This window comes from Nelumbo lutea, chromosome 1 (assembly GCF_056320005.1).
Source record: "Nelumbo lutea isolate HS-2025 chromosome 1, American lotus-T2T, whole genome shotgun sequence".
NCBI classification, from domain to species: Eukaryota; Viridiplantae; Streptophyta; class Magnoliopsida; order Proteales; family Nelumbonaceae; genus Nelumbo; species Nelumbo lutea.
In genome coordinates, this window is record NC_142684.1 from 93,379,305 (window position 1) to 93,394,008 (window position 14,704).

A 14,704-nucleotide genomic window follows, 5' to 3' on the forward strand; every position below is an offset into this window, starting at 1 on the left:
GGGAAGCTGGTGTAAAGTCCAACTGAGAGAGAGAGTGTTTTTGTGAAAAACTAAGAATAGGAGGATGTCTCCTATCTTCTAAACCTAGAATGACGCCCCTCCTACTGTATTAGCATGCCCCCCTCTCCTTAGCAAACCCTAGGGTGCCTTCTAACCCATTCTTTTCATCCTTAGCAAACCTTAGCCGCCCCTAGATGTTTAATCTCCACCCTCCACCTCTTCTAATCTCCATCATTCATTCTAGGGCACTCTCTTTGTAGTTTTTAAACCCTAGGGTGCCACCTAACTTCTAATCCTCACCATTCAGCCCATAACAACTAGTTTTGAGCCCTCCATTCCATCCTCTATCTCAGCCATCCACTCTAGGGCACCACCCACTCCTTTTAATCTCCACCTTTCAACCCTAGGCACCTAAATCCTCACCATCTATTTTTGGGCGCCCAAATCTTAGCCCTACATAATATTGGGTGCCCTCTTCTTTTGTTCTCAGCCTTAGGATCAACCTAGAACCATCCTAACCCTTCATTAGAAACCCTAGGGTGCCCATGTTTTTGCTAAAACCCAACTGCCACCCCTCTCTCTCTAATTGCACTTGTATCCACCGTTCTCTATAAAAAGGATCCAAGGGCTCTTGAGAAAGGGATGAATTCTGTCCCTAGGTAAGACAGGAGGCTAATCTTAAGAAGCTCAAGGGTAGAGGAAGAGGAGGACGCCCAGGCAAGAGGAGAGGTTCCTGCTTGCAATTCACCTAAGCCACTTTTGCCACTTTTGGATTCAGATCTCAACCACTAGTTCAAGATTTTATTTCTATTCTTTAATTTTTAGTTTCGTTTTCTCCTTTCCGCAATTTACTTTCATTCAGTTTGATTTTTGTTTTCTTTTCTGCAGATCTAAAATTTGACCAGGTAAGACGGAAGGCCTAACTCGAGAAGTTTGAGGGTCAAAGGAGAGATATGGAGATTGCTACCTCTGATCGGATTATAGACTTTTTAATTAGTTCTTTTATTTATTTATTTATTTTTATGCAGTTTTCACTTCCACCACTGTTTGAATTTTATGTTAATGAATTTCAGTTTAATTAATTAAATTATGTGTTTTTGCAACTCCCAATTGTGTTCTCTTTCCCGAACTTAAGTACGTAGTAATTTTTTCGTTGCTTCCCTATGGATATAACCCATTCTCACCATATACTGCGCTTGTAATTGTTTGAGAATTAAAAAAATTTTATAAATATTAAACTGGTGTTCTGAAGTGCTTAATGGCACGCTTCCAAACACACCATCTCTCAAAGGGGGAACTCGAAGGATAAGGCAACATCAGGAGAACAATGATCATCAGATCGGGGCCCGAGGTGCAAGCTCAAATCAAGACCCCTTGGCACCCCGCAACAGCTAGCATCGGTCTCGCGATCGAAAGGAAGGACTTCGGATTTACCTCGCTCCAATATTTGGAGTAAAATAGAAATTCTAGAGAAGATAGAGGTCGACAACTCGAATGTAGAATTGGAAAAGAAGCAACAACGGTAGCGTCACAAGATTCATCGTTCCTCGGCCAAGAACACTTAGCTTCAAGATCAGAACAAGGGAAGGGAGGAGGCAAGCTCAACAACTACTCAATCGGCTCCACTGATGTTGAGCCAATCCTCCCCCTATCACCAGAGCTACTGGTAGTCTCGATGCCAAAAGACTTTAAGGTACCTCCATTGTACAAGTATGATGGAAACTCTAACCCCAACGATCATGTGGATGCATTTCAGTCTCAAATGCATCTTGTCGGGGCAGATGAAGCATGTATGTGTGTGTCTTTCTACACCACATTCAAAGGGTTAGCCCAGGCTTGGTATAGAAACCTCACGCCAGGCTCTATTAGAAGTTGGAGTATGCTCTACGGTTTGGATTCAAAGTGTTGAACAATGAGCCAGAGTATGAGGCACTAATTTCTGACTAAACTTGGCAAAGGAAATCGATGTCAAACACCTCATCGTGTGCAACAACTCTCAATTGGTAGTAAATCAAGTCAACGGAAAATACGAAGGTTGTGACTCAACTATGGTAGCATACTTAGCCAAAGTCATAGAAATCCTACCTAGTTTCGAGTCATGTTTCGTCAAGCAAATACCAGGTCCAAGAACGCTAAGGTCGACACCTTGTCACGGTTGGCAAGCACAAGTGACAACACTATGCGAACTATGTACATAGAAGACCTGCCTTGGCCTAGCATTCTCAAGGGACCTTACCAGCGGAACCAAGCTGGATGGACCCGCTTGTTGATTATGTGCTCCACGGGACCTTACCAACATAGCGCAGTGCAGCTCGAAGGGTCGAGCGTCAAACAGCCTGGTACGTCCTTATAGATGGATGGCTGTATAGGAGGTCCTTCATGCTCCCCTACCTATGTTGCTTGCAAAATTCAAAAGTTGAACCGGTACTTTGCGACATCTATGAAGGACTATGTGGATGACACTTGGGGGGTAGAGCACTTGCCCAAAAGGCACTAAGGCAGGGCTACTATTGGCCCACCATGAAGGTAGATGCAAGCAAGCTTGTCAAGAAATGTGACAAATGCCAGAGGCATGCCAACATACTTCATCAGCCTGCTGCCAATTTGAAGTACCTGACTAGCCCGTGACCCTTCGTGCAATGGGGGATTGATATCCTTAGACCATTTCCCTAGCAACTAGATAAAGAAAGTTCTTGGTCGTAGCAGTAGAATACTTCACAAAGTGGGTGGAGGCTAAGCCACTAGTAAACATTACAGCTCAAAACGTGTAGAACTTATTTTGGAAGAATATCGTGTGCCATTTTGGTCTACCAAATGTTTTGATATCAGACAACAGGAAACAGTTTGAAGACATCAAGTTCCAAAGTTGGTGTGCCAGGATGGGGATTCAACAAAATTTCACTTTGGTGGCACACCCATGAGCAAATGGATAGTCCGAAGTGACAAATAGGGCTATCCTCCGCAGACTGAAAACTTTCTTAGCGTACAAAACGGACGACAATCAAAACCACAACAGGCGAAACACCCTTCAACCTAGCATACAAAACGGAGGCTGTGATTCCAGTAGAGGTTGAAGTACCAACATTGAGGCTCGAGGCATATGACCAAGAAGCAAATGATGACAAGCTCAGGGCCAACTTGGGCCTGATTGAAGAGGTATGAGACTTGTCGTACTATAGCCTACCAGTAATGGGTAGCTCGGTACTATAATGCCTGGGTCAAAAAATGGTAGTTTCGAGTTGGCAACCTGGTGCTCTATAAGGTAGTGGTACCTAAGCCTGGCGTAGGTAAGCTTAGATCGAATTGGGAGGGCCTGTATTGAGTAAGATAAGTGTTCGACGAAGACACATGCGAGCTCGAGACCATGGAAGGGAAACAAGTACCTTGAGCCTGGAATGTCGACAACTTGAGAAGATATTACCTATGAGTTCGCGACTTCTACACAACCAAAAATCCGCTAAGTCCATAAGATCACCGAGCTGGAGAGAGGACTATGAGTCACTCCCTAATCCTAAGGGCTATGGTGTTGATTTAAAAAAAAAGACCTCGACACAATATAAGTCCTAGTCGCCTCTTGGGCATGGGAAAACAAGTCCTAGTTGCCTCCTTGGCATAGGCATGTTAAGACCTAGTCGCCTCTTCGACATGGGCAGACAAGTCCTAGTCGCCTCTTCGACATAGGCATGTTAAGACCTAGTCACCTTTTCGGCATGGGAAAATAAAAAGTAGCTCATGTGCAGATAGGTTGGCACATACCCTACAGTGTCTGCTCACTTCAATGTACACTAAGGTCAGGTTATTCGCACTTGGGTCTAGCTCTCTAGCTTGGGACTTTGGGAATAATCCATACTTAGAAAAGATTTTGGGAAAAATCTACGTCATTGTATTGATAGAGGAAAGTTCAGACTACCTGCAAAAAAAAGGGAGGGAAAGATCTACATCTATTAACTCGAGCTTGAAGGCTTGAGACATTACATATATATGAGGGGTCCAAGAAAAGAGGCAATGATTCAATCAGCTCGGGACTCCTCGACCCCATCCATACCTTCCAAAAAATTAGTCTCCATGGCATCACCAGCAGCGTTAGCTTCCATGGCTTCCCCGACTTCCTCCGCTATCTCCTCGCCCAAGTCATCGTCGCTCCCCTCTTCTTTGGAGTCCAGGACTGTTTCAGCTTCCTCGGCCATGGCCTGAGCGAACCTGACTATGGTGACTGCCTTGAGGTTGAGCTCGGGGGAAGCCCACCGGGTCAACCACCTACTGAGTTTGAAGCCTTTACGATAAGCATCTACACAAGCCTCCCTGAGTTCCTCTAAATTCCTATAGGCTTCAACGGCCCTGGCATCGGCCTCTTGGATGGTGTTGTCGAACTCTTCCGACTGCTTGTACTCTTTGACCACCTTGGCTCGAGCTTCATCAATAGCCTTAACATGGGCCTCCTCAATCACCTCATCAAAGGTCGTCTTGCGTTCCTTCAAAAGGGCTTCAAGGTTTTCCTTTTCCCCCATCAAGATGTTGATCAACTCCTTTTGAGCCCGAGCACCACCCTCCAACTGATGGATTTGGAGACGAATTTGGTGCAGCTTGCGCTGAGCAGCTTTAGAAGATTCTTCAACCTCTGCAACCTTCCACATTGGCCGATCACACTTTTGAACTAGGCCATGGATCATAGAGTTCATCTATCGAAAGAAGAGAAAGTTCCTCTAAGTATTAAAATAAGGCAAGAGAAAAAAGTACCCGAAGCATAAAAGTGTACCACCATACAGTAGCTCGCCACTTTTGTGCGAGCTCAGGAAGTGGAAACTCAAAGAATTGGATGATCTCCTCTTCGTAGACCACCTCCTTGCTCTTCATGAGACTGAATCGGTCCCTTAGGATGCTTGGCCTTGCCTTGGAGCCCTCAGTTGAATAGCTCACCCTGAGAGTGGCTTGGAGCTCAGGTGTTGTAGCTTCGTCGGGAGAGTGAGGTGGTGGACTCTGGTGTGGAGGACTCTGATGTGGATCTTCATCGACTAGATTGATGATAGGTGGGGTCATGGGGGTCTCGGTAGCAATGATAGGCGAACTCGAAACTTCCTCAAGACGAGGCTTCTTGCTTGCCCTCCTCTTCTTCCCCTTCTTCATAGTTCTGAAGAGTGCACTTGTGGAGACTCTATCCATAGCACCTATAGAGACAACAAGATTAGCAAAGTCAAAGTGAGAGCAAACTCAACAAAACAAACAAGTGTGTGCACCAAAGTGATGACCTACCAGAAGGACTCAGACCGACTTCTATGAGCTTCTCCTTAGACATGAAGTTATCGAACTTTAACCTGAGCTTCGCCCAAGCGTGGATTTCCTTCTAAGTCTCCTTGTCGAACTTGATGTTGGGGTCCTAAATTTTCAATCTCCAGTGAGTGAGAAACGGCCACCCCGCAGTATTACAAACTACGAAGTAGCATGTCTTCTAGGCCAGAACCTTGTTGGGGAGGTCGTGTAAAATTTTGTTGCCAAGTCGAGGAGACATATAATAAGTTCACCTATGCTTGGGGAGGGTACAAGTAGAGTTTTTCTTAATGGAACAGATCGAGGAGAAAATATCAAGGGTCAAAGGACAGTTATGTTCATGAAAGAGAGAGATGGTTCCTACCATGTTGCAGATGGAGTTCGGATGAAGCTAACTGATGGCGATGTTAAAGAACTTAACAACCTCAACAATAAAAGGGTGGTAGGAAGCGCAGCCCAGCAATAAGCTGCTCCTCGAAGACTATGATCTCATTGTGATCGTGCTCCCAAGGAAATCTTCCCAAAGGAATGTTATAGACAAGGTCACCGAGCAACCTATACCGAGCTACAAGAGATAGCAGCCTATCCGTCGTCATGATGAAGGGACCAAAGTTGTCTAGTACCCGAGACCGGCACGAAGTGGAGGTCCCCTTACTAGAGACCCCACGCTTTTTCCTTGGTGTGTCTCCCTCGGATGGGTTGAAATCAGGACCCCGTGTTGAGGCATTCACCTCAATGAGTTGAGACTCTCTCACTTGTGCTGAGGTCCCCACCTCGACATTGCCAGACTCCCCACTAAGGTCGAATAAACTATTTGTGCCAAATCCACCTGAACTCGCATGAACTCCCCATGCCAAGTTAGGACCCTTGACACGAGGAGTGGGGGGGCAATTGATGAGGGGTGAGTTGGCCCGACCTAGTGAGTAAAGGACACATGGATGTAATCTACCAGTAGGATGACGAGTCAGCATATGGCACCCCGTTAGCAGATTGAGGGAGCTTGAGTACTTGGTCACCTCAGGACCAAAGCACCTCGTTACCCATGTACGCTAAAGTACCATGTCACTGAACTCGATGACTTTCCAGCTATCTCCGAACTTCTTTGGATCACGCCGCGTGATCATCGGCCTTATCCTCATCCCACCTAGACCAAAGGGAAGTGACAAACCCCATTAATGGATATGTTACTTTCCTCTTAAAGCATAACGAATCCTAATGTTTTGGGCCGAAGATCTCGAGAATGTTTTGAGAAGATCCATGGCACCTTAGCTATAAAAGGGGATCAACCCTTACTAGCATATAAGCTCTCTAGCACTCAAACTTTCAACTCGCAACTAGTAACTAGAGTATTGACTTAAGCATTGAAACAATCTCCAAAGTCATCCACCTCGGTCTCTTTGATCTCTGTTTTACAGATTAGTCCAACTCGCAACACTAACAGCATGCATGAGACCTTCCAGCTAGGAGCTTCCAGATTGCGCACCATCAGAAATGAAATACAAAAAATTAAAAACAACAATTACAAATAAAATTTAAACACCCATTATCCATTCAAATCATTTGAATCACAAATACATCTTATTTTCAATTTTATAGATTCTTGGTTTGTATAAGAGATGATCCCTTCACAATGCCATTTTGGGGGCCTTTTGAATCAAGGAAATCTGGAATTTGATTTCCTCCAAAGTTGTTACCATCTACAACAATCTTCTCTGTTATTTGAATCCTAAGAGGAGAGCCAATTTGAAGGATCTTTGATACTTTTTTCAGGTTGAGAAGAGCTTTTCTATGGTGCTGTAAACCATGTCAGTAGTTTTGAAACTCCAGTTGATGGATGCCATGAAGAACAATGAAAACAAGGCCTCATTTTTTTGAATGCATTAGTTGCAAACATAGTGTATCAGATGATAATAAAATAAAGCAAAACCATGATCCATATCCTCAAACAAGTGAGATCATTTAACTAGCATGATCCTACAGCAATGACCTTGGTTGTAATGTTGTAATGAATTGGCTTTTCATTTTTTTTTTTTGTAATTTTTGCATAAAGTCATTGTGTACTATTGTTCCTCTTTGACTTATTTGATATTTCTTCAACTTCTCTCCAAGCACAAGATCCTAGATATAGGACAATCCTGCCATTGTAGCTGTAAACAAATTGTGTTCAAATTGGACACACCTAGATTAGAATACAATCTTATTAAGATTTGGATGGAATTGAGCCTTATCCATTGGATTTATATCCATATTTCAGACTCGGGTAATATATAACATCAATAAATTAAACCAGAATGTTATATTGTTAATAAAATGAATTATGGATAATTTTGATATTATATATTGCTAATAAAGTGAGTTAAAATAATTAACTTCCATGAGATTTGTACTTATGACCTTTTCACAAGATTCTTTTCATTGGCAATGTTTACAAAAACACATTATTAAACCACTTTAGTATGCATATTATATTTATGTATACATATGCATGCATATACATATAACTGGAACTGATTGGGGTGGATCCATGTTCAACCTGATTATAAATCAGCTATTTGAGATCCAAAACTGGCTTTACTCAAATTGAAGTATGTAATAATGCCGAGATATGTTTGGGAATTGCTTGAGAGTGGTGTCTATTGTTGCCAAGAATGGGGCCGAAGGCAACAAGGTAAATTTGCTTCCTTAGTCGAGGCTGATGTGTCCAACCTGAGAGTAACAGAATACGTCAGAGGCCCCAGGTGTTATCCCAAGGGCAGAAATTTCGACAGTCAAGTTAGTTAAGTGTATGAAAGGGATCGGACGAGGCCTAAGACGAGGTCACTTGAGAGCTAATAAGCAGGAGAGCAATAATGAACAAGATGACTTTACCTGGAGAGGGGCACCCCTATTTATACTTGACCTTGCCTTGGGAATATTTGGAGGTGGTTAACAATGGGCGGTCAGGATTGAATCCAATCGGTGCCACGTTGTGCCATCCTGGGCCTTGCCACATGCACCTATACCACTTGTCCCATACACTAGAGGCTGTATTGGACGAGGTCCAATGGCGGGTTGTGCGAAGACCTCGGCTTTGACCGAAGAGAGTGCCACAATGTCACCTAAAGGCATTGGATGGTGCATTAGGCAAAGGCCTCAGCTTGGCTGAAGAGAGCATCATTCAAAAGCACAGAGACATTGGCCTTGGCTACTGAGAGCTCCACTTGGTCGTCCTGTGGCAACTGCTTTGTTGTTGACTCAAACTCTTAGGAGAATCACAGAAGGCAGAGGGTGCAGAGCTGTATCTTGTACAGGCATAAGGCATCTGTGTTCATCGGCCATGTTCTTCACAGGTGTCATTGTGGATCCATACAAGGGATAGGCATTGGCGTTGACTAACCATGACAATGCATGAGACGAGCGACGGGTTGGTCGGCCATGGCCGTACGTGAGACGGGCGATGGATCGGTTGATTATGAATGTATGCAAGATGGGCGATGGGTCAATTGGGTTGGATTGTTTCTAACCTGGGGTCGGCGGGCGACCGACTAACTCGCTCAGCATCATTTTGCATTCCCGAGGTCAATGCCACATGACATGCATCAGTTCAAGCTATTAGGTTGGAAGCTCTATGACCATTGGATCAAAGTGATTTGAGCCATTTGTTTTACTTTAAATAGGGCCACCGATTGAGGGTGCCACCGCCATTTGCTTGCTTATGCTTAAGTCTTTAAAGACCTTAGCCATTTACTAGTTGAACCCTTAACCTTCTTCTTCAGCTAGGAGTACTAGGTAAAGGACTTCCTTCTAGAACCATGTCGTATTTAGATTCCGGTCCTGAGTGCTATGAGCTTCCTGATCTCTCTGACACTAGCACCACACATTCCACCTTGTCCAGTAGTGAGAGTTCTAGCAACGGGTCTAAGGGCTCACCTCAGAGGCCCGAGGTCTAGGTATTGAGGGAGAGAACTACTCTTGGAGGCGCTAAGTGCGACTGGTGGAGTAGTGAGTCTCCTGATGAAAGTTCTGGTTCTATGAGGCCGAGGGGAGACATCGCTGGGAATGCCTTGGCACAATCCGAAGTGGTAGAGTTTGGGGAAGCCGACCGAGGACCTGAACCCTAAAGAATATTCTGCAAACATATCATCTTCACATAAAGGAAAATATTTTGCAATCAAGTGTTCAAGTAAACACCCATAGATTTTGATTTCTTTTCCAATTTATTTCTTAAAGAATATATCAATGTTTCTTCAAACAGGTATATATAAATATAGAGGGCATTTGATCTAACCTAGCACAAACTACAAGGGCCAAGCTATCACTTATTGATGTTGGGTATTGAGGATAAAGGTGATATGTCACCAATAGTTACCACATCATCAGATAGATTTCAAGACTCAAATCAAAATGGTTAATCCCAATTATAGTTTGTCTAGGATTTCTCTCTTCTCTAGATAAACTAGTTAGATAATCATTATCCTCCCATCTCTTTTGTTGTAATCCATACTAGTTAGTGTTGTATTTGGAGTCTTTTGGTTCAATTATAAATATTGATCATGGTTATGGTAAAGCAACTATTCGAATCATTCTCAAAATCCTATTCTATTTAATATTCTTATTATTTCAAACTTGGTATCAAAGCCTCTTCTTCATGTCGTCAATCAATAGCTCAGTTGAAGGAGGTAACAATAGTCTTGGATCATTGACTTCAGATATAACTTCAGGTGCACCAACATCGATGCCAAACATCACACATTATTTTCCCATCAAACTGAACAGTGACAACTATCTTCTATGGCATGCTCAACTTCTACCAATTCTCAGAATCCATAAACTAATGGTAATAGTAGAAGGAAAAACTCCTACTCACCCTAAAGAGATCAATGACCCAGAGGATCTATCAAGGAAGATTTTCAACCCAGCTTTTGATCATTGGTACTAAGCTGGATAGTTTCATCACTTACAAAGGTGTTCTTACCCAAGTCATAGGTATGTCTTCCTCAGCCGAAGTATAGGGTGCATTAGAAGATTTGTTTGCTTCTCACTCCAGATCCAGAGTTTTTCAATAATTATTAGTTTTGTTGTTTTATTTACTATTTAGTTATGTTATTTACTCTTTCAAACAATTATCTGTTACATTATTGAGATTCTAGTAGCAGCTAACAACTACTTGAATCTCAAGTTGATTACTTTTGAATAGTTGGTCTATTTCTTAGCTATTATGTTGTGACTAGTCTTGTCTTTCCATCTATCTTAATAGGCACTCTATCGAATAATGTTGTTTACATTTTAGTTTATTTACTTTCAATTACCATTTATATTTTGTAATTATTTACATTTATTGCTTATTCTTGCATTACTACTAACCACTTAACAACTTGTTTATTTCTTTGTTTCAATTACTTTTAGTTGCTATTTACTTTGAGCAATTACTTATGCTTATCATTGTTATATATCTATTGAACTAGTAACCACTGTAGCCCTAGATATAATATTATTTATTTGTCTTGAAGCTATATATTTATATTCAATAGAAAAGTTAATTGTTGAGAACATATTCTTAATTATCTAATGAATCTACTAAGTAAGCTTTATTCCATTGCCTCTTGTTTTGAATTAACAAGAACACTTAGTTTCAGTTTTTGGGAGAAGGGTTTTAAGCTTAATTCTTTCAGGAGTTTAAGTTTTAAAAACTATATCTAATTCACCCCCTCTTGGGTAAGGCCATCAAACCCAACATTGGGCTTGAACTAAATAGTATAGGCATGACCTCAGTCTTAGGCCTGACTTGGGCCTCAGGCCTAATTCTTAGGGTTTGGCCTGGATCTAAAATCCAACCTAGCTTGCCCAACTTGCACCCTTAATCATATGTTGGGTTCCAGATGTGGGTTCAAGTAGGGCTAAGCATTTTCATTTACATTTATTGAAAAGCATTTAATTAAGTAATTTATAATAAGAGTTAACAAAATAAATGTTAACTAATAATTATCAATTAATAATTAAGTTCCTATTTATTAATATTAATTAATTTAGTAATTACTTAGTTTGGTAAATAATAAGATATTACAAATTAATAAGCAACAATAAAATATAAAGTAATATAGAACATTACTTACTAATCAATTAATTGTTAATCAAATTTAATTAAAATGGCATTTAATATTCAATTAATCAATAATTAAATAACTATTATTAGCATTAATCAACCAACTATTTAATTAATAAAATATTTATAATTTCTAATTAATAACTAATTACACTTTTACATTGACAATTATTTAACATTTTTATGACATTTAGAATAACATCAAAGAAGGCCCTTTCTCACCAATTTCTTTTGGCGAAAAAGGATTTTTTTTGTGGTGCTTATATTGATGTTTGCATGAAATTTGGAGCTGTAAAGCATTTGGCACAAGTGACAGGAAAGAAGTTTTAACGAGGGTAAAATCCCTAAAACCCAAAGAAACATTGTTAAAAAAAGGAGAATGTTAGCAACTGTCGGTTTTCATCGTTGCCAAAAGTTGATTTTTTTTACAAGTTCAACTATTTTTTACAACTTTTTGTATCAACGTCATGAATTAAATGTCATAAAAGCCCGATTTTTTTAGTGAATTTTCTTATTTTGAGGCCTTCCACGAGAAGTGTCTACAACTTTACTTTTTTGACATTGCGATAGAATCCTATTGGGAAGGTATGACGCTATTGTGTAGGCTGCTAATTTGGTTAATGTAGTTTGAGGATGAAATTAAATTTGTTGAACTTTAACCGCATTAGAGATTAAATCCAATAGGTATTTGATTGATTCATCCATACTTGTAGTTTGAAAATTGGTTTTAAAGTTCCTAAAAAAACTTTTTGTTTTAATTTGTTTTCTCCTCTTTTAAGCCTTGCCCCATTCTAGAAAAATTATTGAATTTAATTTGAGCTTTTAAGTAAGAACTTAAAAATTTGCTACCTTGCAATGCATGCATGCATGTGTGCAAAGAGATGCTTTAGAGTTTGCAAAATCATAGATCATAGGCAATGGATTTTCTGAAATTGTAGATTGTAGAACAGATTTTTGTGAAATCACAAATCATAGGCCATGGACTTTGTGAAATCACAAATTGCAGATTACAAATTTTTTAAAATTGCAAGTCACACATTGGGCGAAATCAGAAATCACGAGTAATGCCACTTGCAAAATCGCAAGTTCAACTCGCGATTGCAAGTAATGACTTAAGAAAACTGCATTTAATTGGTTTGAACTACACATAAGGGTGTGTTTGAGTCTTAGTGGCCGAACCATGACCATTCACATTTAAGTTAATTCAACGGTCATAACTTGATCAGGTATAATTGTTAGACAGTTGTATGCCCTTAGCTCCAATCAGATTGATGTACTTATGACATTTATTGTAAATGAATAAAGTACATATTTGATTCATGTTATAGTGGTGTGTTTCTATGTAATATCCTTAAACTGGACACATAATGAGACTCGTGTTAGTTTAGAATGTTCGTAGCCGTTGGATAAGTCTGGGGAGATTTATCTTGCTAAGGCTGACACTGGTGTGCCGCCAAGTGTTAGGGTGGTTTGTCCCAACTGCTAGGGTGAGATCCGAGGTACATGTAGTGTAGGTTTACTTGAAACCCTGAACCAAACCAGATTTTCAGTATTGCCCTGGACCTTGGTGATTAGTGGGCAAAACTGGAAAGTTACACCTGACCCCTAGACTCGATTATGATACTGCACTAGGTGTCGGATTGGGCTGTCTTTGATATGCCAATCAATGAGATCCTTAGATGGGGTCAAAACCTGGGTATGTTGGGACAGCCTGAGATTTCATCTGAGTGGGTGATCATGGTGACAGGATCAGCCCCTTTGTCGGACAAAGGTAATGATCGGGGATGCACTCTCTCTGATGGAAACCAATACTACTGGTAGCCGATTTCAATTGTTGAGATTTATTTTGCAAAATATATTTTATATATGGATATAAATATATATGTTATAGTTTCAAATTGTTTGCAAAAGATTTTAATTCCCAGGATCCATGTGAGCAGAGAGTGTGCAACACTGTTCCTTGCAGCCGAGGGAGAGGTCCTCTCTTGTCGGGCAGTGTATGATCATTATGGGCTGAGAGGTTAAGTGTAAGACCATTAAGGGTAATATCTGATGGGCTAATCTTGCATCTGCCCACAGTCCTTGAGTGTTACAAGGTGACTTGGCCTAGGGACCACTTAGTGTAAGTGTTGGGCCTCTAGAGTCCATGTGATGGGCTCAATGGGTTCACTAGGCTTTCAGTGAATTCGGCTAGGCCTTGTAACAAAGGCTGGGCTAAACCATTGTGGCTAATGTGTAGATCAATGCTTGGGTCCCACACCATACAATGAAGCCCAATTAGGTAACAGTTTGGAAGGCTAAGTGAGCACATATACTTATTGGGCCTAAAGCCCATTTCGAATTAAGCTTATTTGATCAGTTTAATAAAGGGGCGGATCTGAGATTAGAATAGTAGATAGAATAGGGTCTTACCCTATCTACTCAGAGAGTTCAAATCTAAATACAGATTCAGATCTAGAAACCTCCTAATGAGATTAGGAGAGGGCTGATCTAATCTATAGATAAGATAAGGGTCTATCCTTATCACTTAAGGGGAATTCAGATCCAAATACGATTTGGATTAGCAACTCCTAATGGGATTAGGAGTTGATCCCTTTAAGGATATAAAAGGAAGAGGGGGCGGCAGCCTTTAGAAGATCACATTCTCAGCTACAGAGAAGAGTTTACAAAAGAGAGAAAACGACTTCCAGTAAGACTGTGCTGATTTCTCCCTGCCACTGCCGCCATTGCCAATGCATCTCCACGTCAGTAGGAGTGATCAAGATTGGATCTTGATATCAGTCCTTTGTGAAAAGGCTGATTGGAAGTTGTGCTCACGTGTCGTCCAACTGATTCTTGTGAAGGATCTGGTTCTTTGGAAAAACACTGTTGATTCTGCTCCATCCTACACTACGCCATTTTCAGTGGGAGCAATCTTTGGTTCCTACCTTGGGCGTGAACACCTCCATTGGGAGATATTGTTTCTCCGTATCAGGTATATCCCTCTCATGCTTCTGTTTTCAGATCTGGTTCGATTTATGGTTCAAGATTGATTTTTGAAAATGCAGATTTTCTAAAACAGGGAATGTGATTCCCAGATGAGGGGAGAGAAAATTTTTTGAAATTTCGCCCAACCTTCCTATAGGGTTCGACCATCCATATGATGGATCTCTCATTCCTTCAATAATTAATCAAGGGACATTATTCAAATGTTAATAGTCATATTAACTGAGAATTGTCACAAATTTTAAATTTGAGATTGTACAAAGAGCCTCTTCAAATAGACACACCCCTCTCCGTGACAACTCTCCAAAACTTATAAAAAGATGTAATCCAAGTTGATTAACACACAAGTTTTCGATCAATTCTCACTAAAAA